The 13,028-nt window shown below is 44.9% G+C and overlaps 1 protein-coding gene across 3 annotated transcripts in view; it reads left to right on the top strand.

Moving 5' to 3' along the window:
- The window catches only part of LOC127002156 (RING finger protein 44-like), a 117,307-nt gene that overhangs the window by 72,070 nt on the left and 32,209 nt on the right, over positions 1–13,028 (top strand). The window lies entirely within an intron of this gene.

Genomic DNA, 13,028 nt, shown 5'->3' on the forward strand with positions numbered 1-13,028 from the left:
AGAGAGAGAGAGAGAGAGAGAGAGAGAGAGAGAGAGAGAGAGAGAGAGAGAGAGAGAGAGAGAGAGAGAGAGAGAGAGAGAGAGAGAGAGAGAGAGAGAGAGAATGCTATTGTCCCTGGTTCCCATTCGTGTCTGATTCCTTTTATAATTGGCAACGAGAGAGAGAGAGAGAGAAGGAAGTAGGAGAAGGGAGATAAAGAGAAGATTGAACAAAGGGTAAAGAGGAGTGGTAATGATGATTGTGGTGATGGTGATGGTGATGGTGGTGGTGATTGTGGTGGTGTTGATGACTCCAAATGGTAGTGAAGAAAGGGAGGTAGGGGGGAGGGTGGGGTGGGGGGGGAGGAAGAGACCCATGACTCACGCAAATAAAAAAAAAGGTCAGAAAGAGAGAAAGAGGGAGAGAGAGTTGTTGTTGTTGTTGTTGTTGTTGTTGTTGTTGTTGTTGGTGGTGGTGGTGGTGGTGGTGGTGGTGACAAGTGGAGAGTGGAGAGAGAGAGAGAGAGAGAGAGAGAGAGAGAGAGAGAGAGAGAGCATGTATGTATTCAATTGCGATATGTAAGATGGAGAGAGAGAGAGAGAGAGAGAGAGAGAGAGAGAGAGAGAGAGAGAGAGAGAGAGAGAGAGAACGTCGAAGAGGACATTAGTGAAGGAAGGAAATAAATAAAAAGAAGGGAAAAGAAGAAAATAGATAAATCGTTTCCCATTTTTTCCCCATTTTCCCTAATTTTCCCATTTTCTTCCTTTTTCTTTCCCATTTTCCTCTTCCCGTTTTCCTTTCCCACTCCCATTTTCCTTTCCTATTTTCCCATTTTTAATATTTTTTCCACATTTTCTTGTCCATTTTTCCCCATTTTCCTTTCCCAGTTTTTCCCATTTCCCATTTTCCTCTTCCCGTTCTCCTTTCCCGTTTTTCTTTTCCCTTTTTCGTAATTTTCCTTCCCATTTTCCCATTTCCATTTTCCTTTTCAGCATTTTCCATTTCCGCTTCCCTATTTCTCATTTTCCTTTCCCATTTTCCATTCCCCTTCAACAGATGCCCCGTCAGTTAGCGCCGGGCCAACACGTCTGTCTGTTCGCGGGAGTGCCATGTCAGTTGCTAGATTGTTTTTCCGAACGTGCATAAAGATCAGGCGTCGGGGGTTTTGCGAGCACGCGTCACCCGGTATATAGGCAGCGAGGGTTGAGTCCTGATGAAGTTGGTTAGCTATTTCTGTTAACTCTTTATGGTTGTTACGAGTCGTATGTCTGTTTTCTGTGTCCCTCTCGTTCCCCTCTTCTCTTTCTCTATGTTTTCATTCGTCTCTTTCCTTTCTCTCTTTGATTTGTCTCCTTTCCTTTGCTTTCTTTTCTGGGCTTTCTTCCTTCACTTTCCTCTTTCTCCCTCTCTTCCTATGTCCTCTTCTCTTTTCTTTATTTTCCTTCCTCTCTCCTTCTCCCTTCCTTCGCTTTCCTTTCCTGTCTTTCTCCTCCTCCTCTTCCTTTTCTCTGTTTTCCTTCCTCTCCATCCTCCTTCCCCTTTCCTTCCTTCACTATCCTCTCCACTCTTCCACCTACTCCTCCTCCTCTTCCTCTCCAACCCAAACCACCACACTACTAAGAGAGACATTGTTACCAATTACGAGAGCGGTTCGTCATCCTTCACGCCAGACTTGGTTATAACATTTGATCTCCCGGCGTTCCTGTGGTGGCATTCGCGTCCCTGGGCTTTCAAGTTGGCAATATGATGTAAATTAAACCAGAAAGGAATACTCAACAAAGGGAAAGAAAAGAACAGGATATGAAAAAAAGATTGGCTGAATAAAAGAACACTAAAACAAAATGAAAAAAGGAAAAAAAATAGCAAAGAAAATACGATGAAATAAAAGAGGTTGGCTTCTCAAGTTCCCGTCCCACCTTCGCCGTGTTTAGTATACCGCACAGTATACCTGGGTGCGTTTATATGGGGTGACAGGGAAAGTGTGTCCAGGTGGAAGAGGAGAAGGAGGTGGAGGAGGAGGAGGGGGAGCCAGGGGAGAGAAATGAAGGGACAAGTCTGGAGGTGAAAGGAGATGAAGGGAGAGAAAAAGTCTGGGAAAGGGAAGAGAAGGAAGGGGAAATTAAGGGTAAGGAGAGAAGGGGGAATTAGAGGAAGGAGGGGAAAGAAGAGGAAGAGAAGGGAAAAAAATGAAATAAGGAAGATGGGAAATATGGAAAGGAATGAAAAGGAGGAGGAAGAATAAGAAGGATTAGAAGGAGGGGAAAGAAAAGGAAGAGAAGGGAAAGAAATGAAAAAAAGGAAGATGGGAAATATGGAAAGGAATGAAAAGGAGGAGGAAGAAGAAGAAGGATTAGTAAAGTTGAGAAGGATAAGAAAATAGGAATAGGATAGAGACGAAAGGAGGAGGAGGAGGAGGAGGATGAAGAAGAGAAAGGTTGAGGAAGGTTAAGGAGGAGGAAGAATAACAAGATTAGAACAGAATGAGAAGACGAAAAGGAGGAGGAGGAGAAGGAGGAGGAAGATGAAGAAGAAGAGGAAGAAGTATGAGAGGAAAAGGAGGAGAGTCAAGAATAGATAATTTAAAGAGAAGGAGGAGGAGGAGGAGGAAGAAGAAGAAGAAGAAGAAGGAGGAGGAGGAGAAGGAGGAGGAGAAAGATGAAAAATAGAAGATTGTGAAGCCGAAGAAAAAAAAAAGAAGACAATAGAGAAAACGAAGAAGAGAATGATGAAAAGAAAGAATAAGAAGAAGAAGAAGAGGAAGAAGAAGAAGAAGAGGAAGAGGAGGAGGAGGAGGAGGTTGTAGTAGTTGAAAGATACACAAATTACGGTGCAGAGACAGACAGACAGACAGACACACACACATGATTTGGTCCAGCGATGCATATATCCTACCCCCCTCCTTCCCTTCTCCCCCCCTTCCCTTCTCCCCCTTCTATGCTGAGTCTCTCCTTATCACCCTTCTTTGTTTCCTCCCTTCTTTCTTTCCTCTCCCTTCCTTCCTTCCTTTCCTACTCTTTTCTTCTTTCCTTCCTTCCTTCCTTTCCTACTCTTTCTTTCTTTGTTTCCTCCTTTCTTTCTTTCCTCTTTCCTCTCCTTCCTTCCTTCCTTTCCTACTCTTTCTTCTATGTTTCCTCTCCTTTCTTTCTCTCTTCCTTCCTTCCTTCCTTCCTTCATTTCCTACTCCACATGTTTCTTCTCATTTCTCTTCTTTGTTTCTCCTCTTCCTTCCCTGTTTTTCTTCTCTCCCTTCATTTTCTTTTCTGTTTTCTTCTTTCATTCCTACACTTATTTGTCTTCTTTTTGTTTCCTCTTCTTTCCTCTTCTATCCTCTCTTCCTTCCTTCCTTCCTTCCCTTCTTTCTCAATCTTTATCTCCTATTCCTGATTTCGTTGTCTTCCTTCCTTTCTTCCTTCCTTCTTTCTTTCACATCTCTCTCTCTCTCTCTCTCTCTCTCTCTCTCTCTCTCTCTCTCTCTCTCTCTCTCTCTCTCTCGTCTGCTCCTTTTTCTGAACGCGGGACATACTCTTGCTTTCACCCCGCCCTCCTCCTCCTCCTCCTCCTCCTCCTCCTCCTCCTCCTCCTCCTCCTCTTCTTCCTCCTCCTCCTCCTCCTCCTCATCTGTCTTCCTATACTATCGCGTCGCTTTTACCTCCACACTCTTCCTTCTCTCCTTCCCTCCTCTCTTCTTTCCTTCCTTCCTTCCTTTCTTTCTTTCTCTTTAGTTTGTTTCTTTCTCTTCTTTCTCCTTCTGAATTAATATTATGTCCCTCCTCCTCCTCCTCTTCTTCTTCTTCTTCTTCTTCTTCTTCTTCTTCTTCTTCTTCTTCTTCTTCTTCTTCTTCTTCTTCTTCTTCTTCACCGAAAAAGGAAAGAAAACCTTCGTGTATATAGAGGAGGAGGAGGAGGAGGAGGAGGAGGAGGAGGAGGAGGAGGAGGAGGAAAAGAAGAATAGTGTTGCTGATTAAGGTAGTGTTTCCTCCTCCTCTGTTCTATTCCTCCTCCTCCTCCTTCTCCTCTTCCTCCTCTTCCTCCTCCCCCTCCCTACGCTTGCTTTACATGGCCACACCCCCGCGTACACACACACACACACACACACACACACACACACACACACACACACACTTTCATCACAATCCGATTCCCTCCTCCCTTCTCCCTTTTCTACTCCTCCTTCTCTTTAATCTTTCCCTCTCTCTCCTTTTCCTCTCCCTTTCCTCACTTGGGAATTACAGACACGTGCCACCCCCCCCCCCTCTTTTCTCTCTCTCTCTCTCTCTCTATCTGTCTCTATCTCTCTCTCTCTCTTTCTTCTCCGTTGTTCCCTGGAGACATTTGTTACGAGAGAGAGAGAGAGAGAGAGAGAGAGAGAGAGAGAGAGAGTTTGGTTCTCTCTCTCTCTCTCTCTCTCTCTCTCTCTCTCTCTCTCTCTCTCTCTCTCGGGCGTATTAGCGTTGGAGGGGAGGAAGAGAAAGAGAAAGAGAAAGGAGGAGGAGGAGGAGGAGGAGGAGGACCCGCCTGTCTTAGCTCTCCATCCAATCTCATCATCATAGTCATCATCAGCTTCTAGTGAAAGTGGCGGTGGAGAGTCGCGTATATATACCTGGTTCACGGACGCTTACAGGTAGGAGGAGGAGGAGGAAGAGGAGGAGGAGGAGGAGTGGTAGTTTGTATGTATGTGTGTGTGTGTGTGTGTGTTTATTGTGAATCTTGTTAGTGTCTTATCTATCTGTTTATCGTTCTATCTACGTCTGTCTGTCTGTCTATCGGCATCCTATCGTCGTTTTCATAATCTATTTTCTTCTTTGGTCTTTTCTTCCTCTTCTTCTTCTTCTTCTTCTTCTTCTTGTCTTTTTTATTTCTTACTTTTCTTGCACTTTTTATTGTTGTTCTGTTTATTCCTTTCTTTTATCTATCTCTTTATCTATCTATCTATATATCTATCTACCTGTGTTATGGGAATAGTGGACAGTAGCGAATGGTGTGTGTGTGTGTGTGTGTGTGTGTGTGTGTGTGTGTGTGTGTGTGTGTCTTGAGTGTGTGAGTGTGTACGTACGTGTGTGTGTCGTCATTGTGGGGGCCTCTACACGGCTTTGTTCGTGGCCCGTGACCGTGCATCCGAGGGGGGGGGGGGAGAATGGGAAGAGGAAGAGAGGGGAAGAGGAAGAAGAAGAAGGAGGAGGAGGAGGAGGAGGAGGAGGTCATGGCAGCTCGTCCTTTGTGTGTTTTCAGGAGAGGTCATTTCTTTGGGGCGCTGCTGACGAAGGGGGGACATCCTGCTGAAGGGCTCCCGTGGGTCTGCTTGGGTGGGTGAGGGTTGGGTGACAGGTGGATGGAGGTTGAAGGATGGGTGGTGTCAGGGATGAGGAGTGGATGAGAGGTGGATGACGGTTGAGGGTTTGGTGGTGTGTAAGGGATGAGGAGTGGATGAGAGGTGGATGACGGTTGAGGGTTTGGTGGTGTGTAAGGGGTGAGGGGTGGATGAGAGGTGGATGACGGTTGAGGGTTGGGTGGTGTCTGGGGGTGTGGAGTGGGTGAATGGTGGATGACGGTTGAGGGTTTGGTGGTGTGTAAGGGGTGAGAGTTGGGTGAATGGTGGATGACGGTTGAGGGTTGGGTGGTGGGTTGGGTGACAGGTGGATGAGGTTGGGTGAGTGAGGGATGGGTGATGGGTGTTTGGTGGATGTCATTCTTGTGTACGGATAAGGATGTGTTTTTAGGGTCATTATCGGCTGTGTAATCGCCATCTTTATAGTTGTTTTCATTATTGTTTTTGTTGTAATTCTTGTTTTTTTTTCTTCTTTAGTCATTATCTTCATTTTCTTGCTCATTTTCGTTTTAATCGTCATCTTCGTCATCGTCATCTCCATACCCAATATTTTCTCTTTCCTTAGTCTGTCTTCTTTTACTTCTTTTCTTGTTCTTTTTCTTTATTTCTTGTTTTTCTTATTCAATGTTCGCGTTTTTCTCTTCTTTATCCGCTGTGTAATCGCCTTCTTCAACGTTTTTAGCATTATCTCTCTGTTGTAATTCTTGTTTTTTTCTTCTTTTAGTCATTATCTTCATTTTCTTGGGCGTTTTCACTTTAATCGTCATCTTCGTCATTTTCATCTCCATACCCAATATTTTCTTTTTCTCTCTCTTTCTTTCTTTCTTCGTTATTTCTTGTCTTTTATTCATGTTCTCGTCTTTCTCTTCTTTACTCACTATCTCCTCCGTCATCTAACCGTCTCCTCCTCCTCCTCATCCTTTCTCCTCTTCATTATCTTCATTTTCTTGGTCTCCTCCCATTCTTGTTCTTCTTTATTTCTTTTCTTATACTTGTTTTCGTTGTTCTCCTTCCTTACTCACTATCTCCTCCATCATCTCCATCTCCTCCTCCTCCAAGTCCTCCTCATCCCTTGCATGCTCGACCCTCACACATAGGTCACGGGGCTGAGACGGGTCGAGGCCAGGCAACGCTGAAATTTACCGTCGGGGTCAGGGTAGGCAGCCTTGTTTGGGGCCTGGGGCGGGGCTGGGCTGGGCTGGGGACGAGACGGGGCCGCGCTGTGGGGTGTCAGCCGTCAAAATATCTATCACGAGGGGGTCAAGTTTAGTTAGTGTGGGTTAACTAGGTCACCCAAATAGATAGAATGATGGATGGTGCACTGATCTTTGCCGCTTTGTAAGATTTCGTGTGAAGTTCACCAGCTATTGTCTCTCACTGTATAGCAAAGGACTTTCACAAATTCTCCATCTCTCTCTGATGTTAGTATGCTCCATAAGAACATAAGAACAGAAGGAGTCTGCAAGAGGTCGGTAGGTCTATGCAAGGCGGCTCCTGTGAACCTAATCCCACTTAACATGAATTTATCTAAACCCGGTAGCAGCGACGGGCCAAATTTGTGGCTTTACCGTGTAGCAGCGACGGGCCAAATTTGTGGCTTTACCGTGTAGCAGCGACGGGCCAAATTTGTGGCTTTACCGTGTAGCAGCGACGGGCCAAATTTGTTGCTTTACCGTGTAGCAGCGACGGGCCAAATTTGTGGCTTTACCGTGTAGCAGCGACGGGCCAAATTTGTGGCTTTACCGTGTAGCAGCGACGGGCCAAATTTGTGGCTTTACCGTGTAGCAGCGACGGGCCAAATTTGTGGCTTTACCGTGTAGCAGCGACGGGTCAAATTTGTGGCTTTACCGTGTAGCAGCGACGGGCCAAATTTGTGGCTTTACCGTGTAGCAGCGACGGGCCAAATTTGTGGCTTTACCGTGTAGCAGCGACGGGCCAAATTTGTGCCATGATTTAAACCCCCCAAAATAGATGATGCACAAACTGATCACAAATGCTTCGATATATATCATGAAATGGTTTGTGTGAGTGATGATTTTTTCTAATTTTTCTCGCTTAGAGGGACCATTAAGAAACATGATCCCCGCTGAATTTATCTATTTTTTTTTTAATGTGTCTATCGTATTGGCACTCACTACATGACTACCAAGCCTGTTCCACTCATCCACCACTCTGTTGGTAAACCAGTTCTTGCCTATGTCCTTGAGGAATCTGAATTTATCCAACTGAAACCCATTACTGCGTGTAGCTAAGGTCCTAATTTCACTTTCTCCATCGGCTCTGACTTCACGATTCCTGGATTGCCACCGTTACTGAGGTTGTCCACTTGTTGTTATTATTATTATTATTATTATTATTATTATTATTATTATTATTATTATTATTATTATTTACAGCAGAGGAGTCAGGTCGAGGGCTTAAAAAAGGGAACAAATGTAAAAAAAAAAAGCCCGCTACTCACTGCTCCTATAACTCCTTTAAATATCAGTTCTACGCGTGATGTGACCTGGCCAAGTCCGATTCTTGTTCTTATTCGCTATTAGAAGATCAACTCTTGTATATCACTTGGCGCTAAAGATGTGTTGGAAGTTGCTCGATTTGTTTCAGTATGTCTTGGCAAACATTCATCGTTCTTATTCGCCATTAAAAATCAACAACTCTTGTATATTACTTGGCACTGTGGTCTTTTAATACCTTCCTTCCTTCCTCCTACCCTCATTACCTTCTCTCCTTTCACTGCAGTTGCGGCGCCATGATCCTACAACTCAATCACTCATTCTGCTCCTTCCCTCCTTACCCACCTGTCATTCTTCCCTTCCTTCCCTTCATCTTATTTCATTCTTTTCCTACTTCCATCACCGCCTTGCCTAATTTGACATTCATCGTTGTTATTTGCCATTAGAAAATCAACTCTTGTATATGACTTGCCTTCCTTCCTTCCTCCTACCTTCCTTACCTCCTCTCCTTACCCTGTCATTCTTCCCTTCCTTCCCTTCGCCTTATTTCATTCTTTTCCTACTTCCATCACCGCCTTGCCTAATTTGACATTCATCGTTGTTATTCGCCATTAGAAAATCAACTCTTGTATATGACTGGCCTACCTTCCTTACCTCCTCTCCTTCCCTCCTTACCCTGTCATTCTTCCCTTCCTTCCCTTCGCCTTATTTCATTCTTTTCCTACTTCCATCACCGCCTTGCCTAATTTGACATTCATCGTTGTTATTCGCCATTAGAAAATCAACTCTTGTATATAATTTTCCTTCCTTCCTTCTTCCTACCTTCCTTACCTCCTCTCCTTACCCTGTCATTCTTCCCTTCCTTCCCTTCGCCTTATTTCATTCTTTTCCTACTTCCATCACTGCTTTGCCTAATTTGACATGTCGTTCTGAGTTACTTGGTCTGCTTCGCTACGTCTGGACAAGTATTTCTCCTTGAGTGGTCTGGGAACCCTTCTTGCGCCTGTTGCTTCATATTCTCTGAGCGCCGACACTTTGATAACGCAACGTCCCCCGCCCACTCACCCACCCAACCCACCCGTCCCCCGCCCACTCACCCACCCGTCCCCCGCCCACTCACCCACCCAACCCCGCCTCCCCCGCCCACTCACCCACCCGTCCTCCGCCCCCTCACCCACACGTCCCCCGCCTCCCCCGCCTCTTACCCACCCGTCCCCCGCCCTCACCCACTCACCCACAACCCTCATTATGTCTGAAAGGACCCGGAAGGCAGACCTCAGCGTGGCTCCATTCCCGGACTTGTGTGGTGGGATGTTTGCCGTCATTCATGAGGCCACACACAAACACATACACACACACACACACACGGACGGACTTCATCTCTTCCTCCCCTCCCGCCCCCCCCTCTCTCTCTCTCTCTCTCTCTCTCTCTGGGAAAGTTAAGGAAAGTAAGAACAGATGAACTAAGAACAAGGAACAGTGACTTTTCTCTTTTCTGTAGGTTCCGCGCGCCGTGAGTTATGACCTGAGGCGAACGGTGACTCTTTTAACATTCTTTTTACCTGAGAATTTACTTGTGGAAGAGGAGGAGGAGGAGGAGGAGGAGGAGGAGGAGGAGGAGGAGTGGTGTTGTGCAAATGGGAGAACCGACCGACAGACCAACCGACCACTTGCTGTCTCCTGTCTCCTCCTCTGTGCTGTCGTGTGTGTGTGTGTGTGTGTGTGTGTGTGTGTGTGTCTCCTGCTTCCCCTTCAGAGGTACACACACGGCAATTTCTCACACAACAAAAGAGTCGGAGTCCTTGGCTTGCCTTCTTTGTAAATGTACGCCGCGCACGCTACCTGACAAACACACGCACACACTAACACTCCCCCCCCCCCCTCTCTCTCTCTCTCTCTCTCTCTCTCTCGTCGCGGTAATCGGAAAGGGCGGTATCGAAGTAACATCACAGGGCGCCGAAGACATACTCGAAGACCCAACGTACCGAACTCGCTGTCTTGGAGATCGACTGTTTTGGAGGCGTGGCGAGGAGACTGAGGAAGGGAAGGAGGGAAGTGGAGGAGAGTAAAGAAAGAGAAAGAGGAAAGGAGCAACTGAGGAGGATTTATGAGAGGCAGAGATGGAGGGAAGGAAGGAAAGGAAATAAAGGAGGAGGAAGGAAGGAAAGGAGATAAAGAAGGGAAGGAGGGAAGGAGAGGAAAGGAAGAGAAGGAGGAAAGGAGCAACTGAGGGAGGATTTATGAGAAGCAAAGACGGAGGGAAGGAAGGAAAGGAAATAAAGGAGGGAAGGAGAGTAAAGGAAGAGAAAGAGGAAAGGAGCAACTGAGGAGGATTTATGAGAGGCAGAGATGGAGGGAAGGAAGGAAAGGAAATAAAGGAGGAGGGGAAAAGAAACGAAGAAGGAAAGGAGGAACTGAGGAAGGATTTGTGGGCGTAGCAAAGACGGAGGGAAGGAAGGAAGGGAAATAAAGGAGAAGAGGAAAAGAAAAGAAGGAGGAAAGGAGGTACTGAGGAAGGATTTGTGGGCGTAGCAAAGACGGAGGGAAGGAAGGAAAGGAGATAAAGAAGGGAAGGAGAGGAAAGGAAGAGGAGGGAAGGAGGTACTGAGGAAGGATTTGTGGGCGTAGCAAAGACGGAGGGAAGGAATGAAAGGAGATAAAGAAGGGAAGGAGAGGAAAGGAAGAGGAGGGAAGGAGGTACTGAGGAAGGATTTGTGGGCGTAGCAAAGACGGAGGGAAGGAAGGAAAGGAGATAAAGAAGGGAAGGAGAGGAAAGGAAGAAGGAGGAAAGTAGGTACTGAGGGAGGATTTATGGGCGTAGCAAAGACGGAGGGAAGGAAGGAAAGGAGATAAAGGAGGGAAGGAGGGAAGTGGAGGCTGATAGAGGAATGGAAGTCACCAGGGTCATATAAGTACTCCTGGAAATGCCCAAAACTCTTACGAAAGCCTTGTCGAATAGGTGAACTTAGGTGACGAAATGTTTAGTAATACGGCCCTATAGGTGTCGTGGGAGCCGAAGGTGTTAGAAGATACGAGACTGAGGTTTGTAAGTCTTAGAGGAGGACTGAAGAAGGCGAAGAAGAAGAAGGAGATGAGGAAGGAAGTTGATAAAATGAAGTTGATTGTAATAATGAAACTGATGACGGGGCTGCGCTTACGTCACACACACACACACACACACACACACACACACACACACACACACACACACACACACACACACACACACACACACACAGAGGCAGGTCACGTTTAGCAGGGTTTAATTAGGTCACTGTAAGCCATTTTCGGAATCTTATAGGTCAGGTTAGGTCACTTTCCCCTGACGAGAGAGAGAGAGAGAGAGAGAGAGAGAGAGAGAGAGAGAGAGAGAGAGAGAGAGTTTTTTTTTTTCTCCCTGACACACATCATGGCAAGTGTGTGTGTGTGTGTGTGTGTGTGTGTGTGTGTGTGTGTGTGTGTGTGTGTGTGTGTGTGTGACCTTACCTTGACCTTTTTTGCTTGCTTCGTGTGACCTGACCGTCCGTGACCTCTTGTAAGCGGATATACTTAACTTAATGATGAAATATTAGTGCCCCTCTCTCTCTCTCTCTCTCTCTCTCTCTCTCTCTCTCTCTCTCTCTCTCTCTCTCTCTCTCTCTCTCTCTCTCTCTCTCTCTCTCTCTCTCTCTCTCTCTCTCATTTTCATAACATTTATTTTTCTTAATTTTCCTTCATTTATTTTTTACTTATCACCTTTTCTTCTTTCTCTCCCTATCTATCTATCTATCTATCTATATCTGTTAATCCCTCTTTCTATTTTTCCGTCCTCTCTTTCTCCTCTCTCTTTCTCTCTTCCATATAACTTTTTTTATATCAATTTCTTCTTTCTTTCTTTATTTCCTACCTATGACCCCTTCTCTCCTCTCTCTCTATCTCTATCTGTCTCTTCCTTCCCCATTCTTTTGTTCCCTTCCTCTCTCTCCTCTCCTCTCCCTCCCTCTCTTTCTCATAACATACCTTTTTTTAATCCATTTCTTCATTCTTCCCTATTTATCTACTTATCACCCTTTCTCTCCTCCTCCTCATCAGCATCCTCATCCTCATCCTCCTCCTCTTCATCCTCCTCCTCTTCATCATCATCATCATCATCGTCGTCGTCTCCCGTCTGGACTCAAGGGATTATCTCGCCCTTGGAAACATTCACGGCTTTTCTTTGGGTTCGGAAGCGTAATTTGATACCGAAGCGCCTTAAGGGGGGATTCCAGACGCATTGAATTGACCCTAATTTTTTTTCCCTTCTTTTCATATACTTCTTTCAGTTCTCAATTTTCCCTTTCGTCTATTAGTTTCTGCGGTATTTTTATTTTTCCCATTTTATTTTACTTTCATATTTTTTTTTGTTTCTTTTTTGGTCATTCATTTTTTCTTTCGTTTTTAAGTTTTCTTGCGATGTTTTTTCTTTGTGTTTCATTTTTCTTTCGTCTGTTATGCCTTTTTTGCGTTTTTTTCTTTATATCTTTTTCTGTTTCTTATTTAGCGCAATCGTGGTTTCATATATTCTTTTTTTTTTATGTCTTATTTCCGTTCATTAATTTGTTTCCTCTTCACGCATTTCTTTGTTTCATTTTTCCTCTTCTAATTTTTTACTATTTTCATTTTGTCATTTTTTCTATTTTTCATTCACTACAATCGTGGTTTTAATTATTACTCATCTCGTTTTTACTCATTGCACATCTTTCAGTCTTATTTTTCCTCTTCTAAGTATTTTTTTTACTATTTTTATATCATATTTCCGTGTCATTCGGCGCAGTTTTCGGTTTATTATTTTTCTCGTTTTTTTTTTATTCATTAACGAACGCACGGATTGCACTAAGGAGATCGCATTTCACCGACCTCCTCCTCCTCCTTTGTATTCTTCCTCCTCCTGCTGGTACGCGTATATATATAGTCTAAATTTAGCCCAAACCTCATTAAGTTGGTCTCTAATTATCGATGTGTGTCTTATGTATAGGTCGGGTTTCGCAGAGAGAGAGAGAGAAAGAGGCAGGATGTTGTTGGTGGTGGTGGTGATGGTGGTGATGGTGGTGGTGGTGGTGGTGGTTTCAGAATAGCATCACAAGATAATTTGGTACACGGTTGAATTCTAATGATATACTTATAGGTGGGTTCGACTCCTGTTCTTGTATACTTAAATGTTATACTGATAGAGAATTTTGTTGAGGGTCTTGAAATAACAGTAAAAGATAGTTTGGTTTACGGAGGAAGTCTTCAAAATATCCCCAAC

This window comes from Eriocheir sinensis, chromosome 22 (genome assembly GCF_024679095.1).
Source record: "Eriocheir sinensis breed Jianghai 21 chromosome 22, ASM2467909v1, whole genome shotgun sequence".
In the NCBI taxonomy this organism is placed as follows: Eukaryota; Metazoa; Arthropoda; class Malacostraca; order Decapoda; family Varunidae; genus Eriocheir; species Eriocheir sinensis.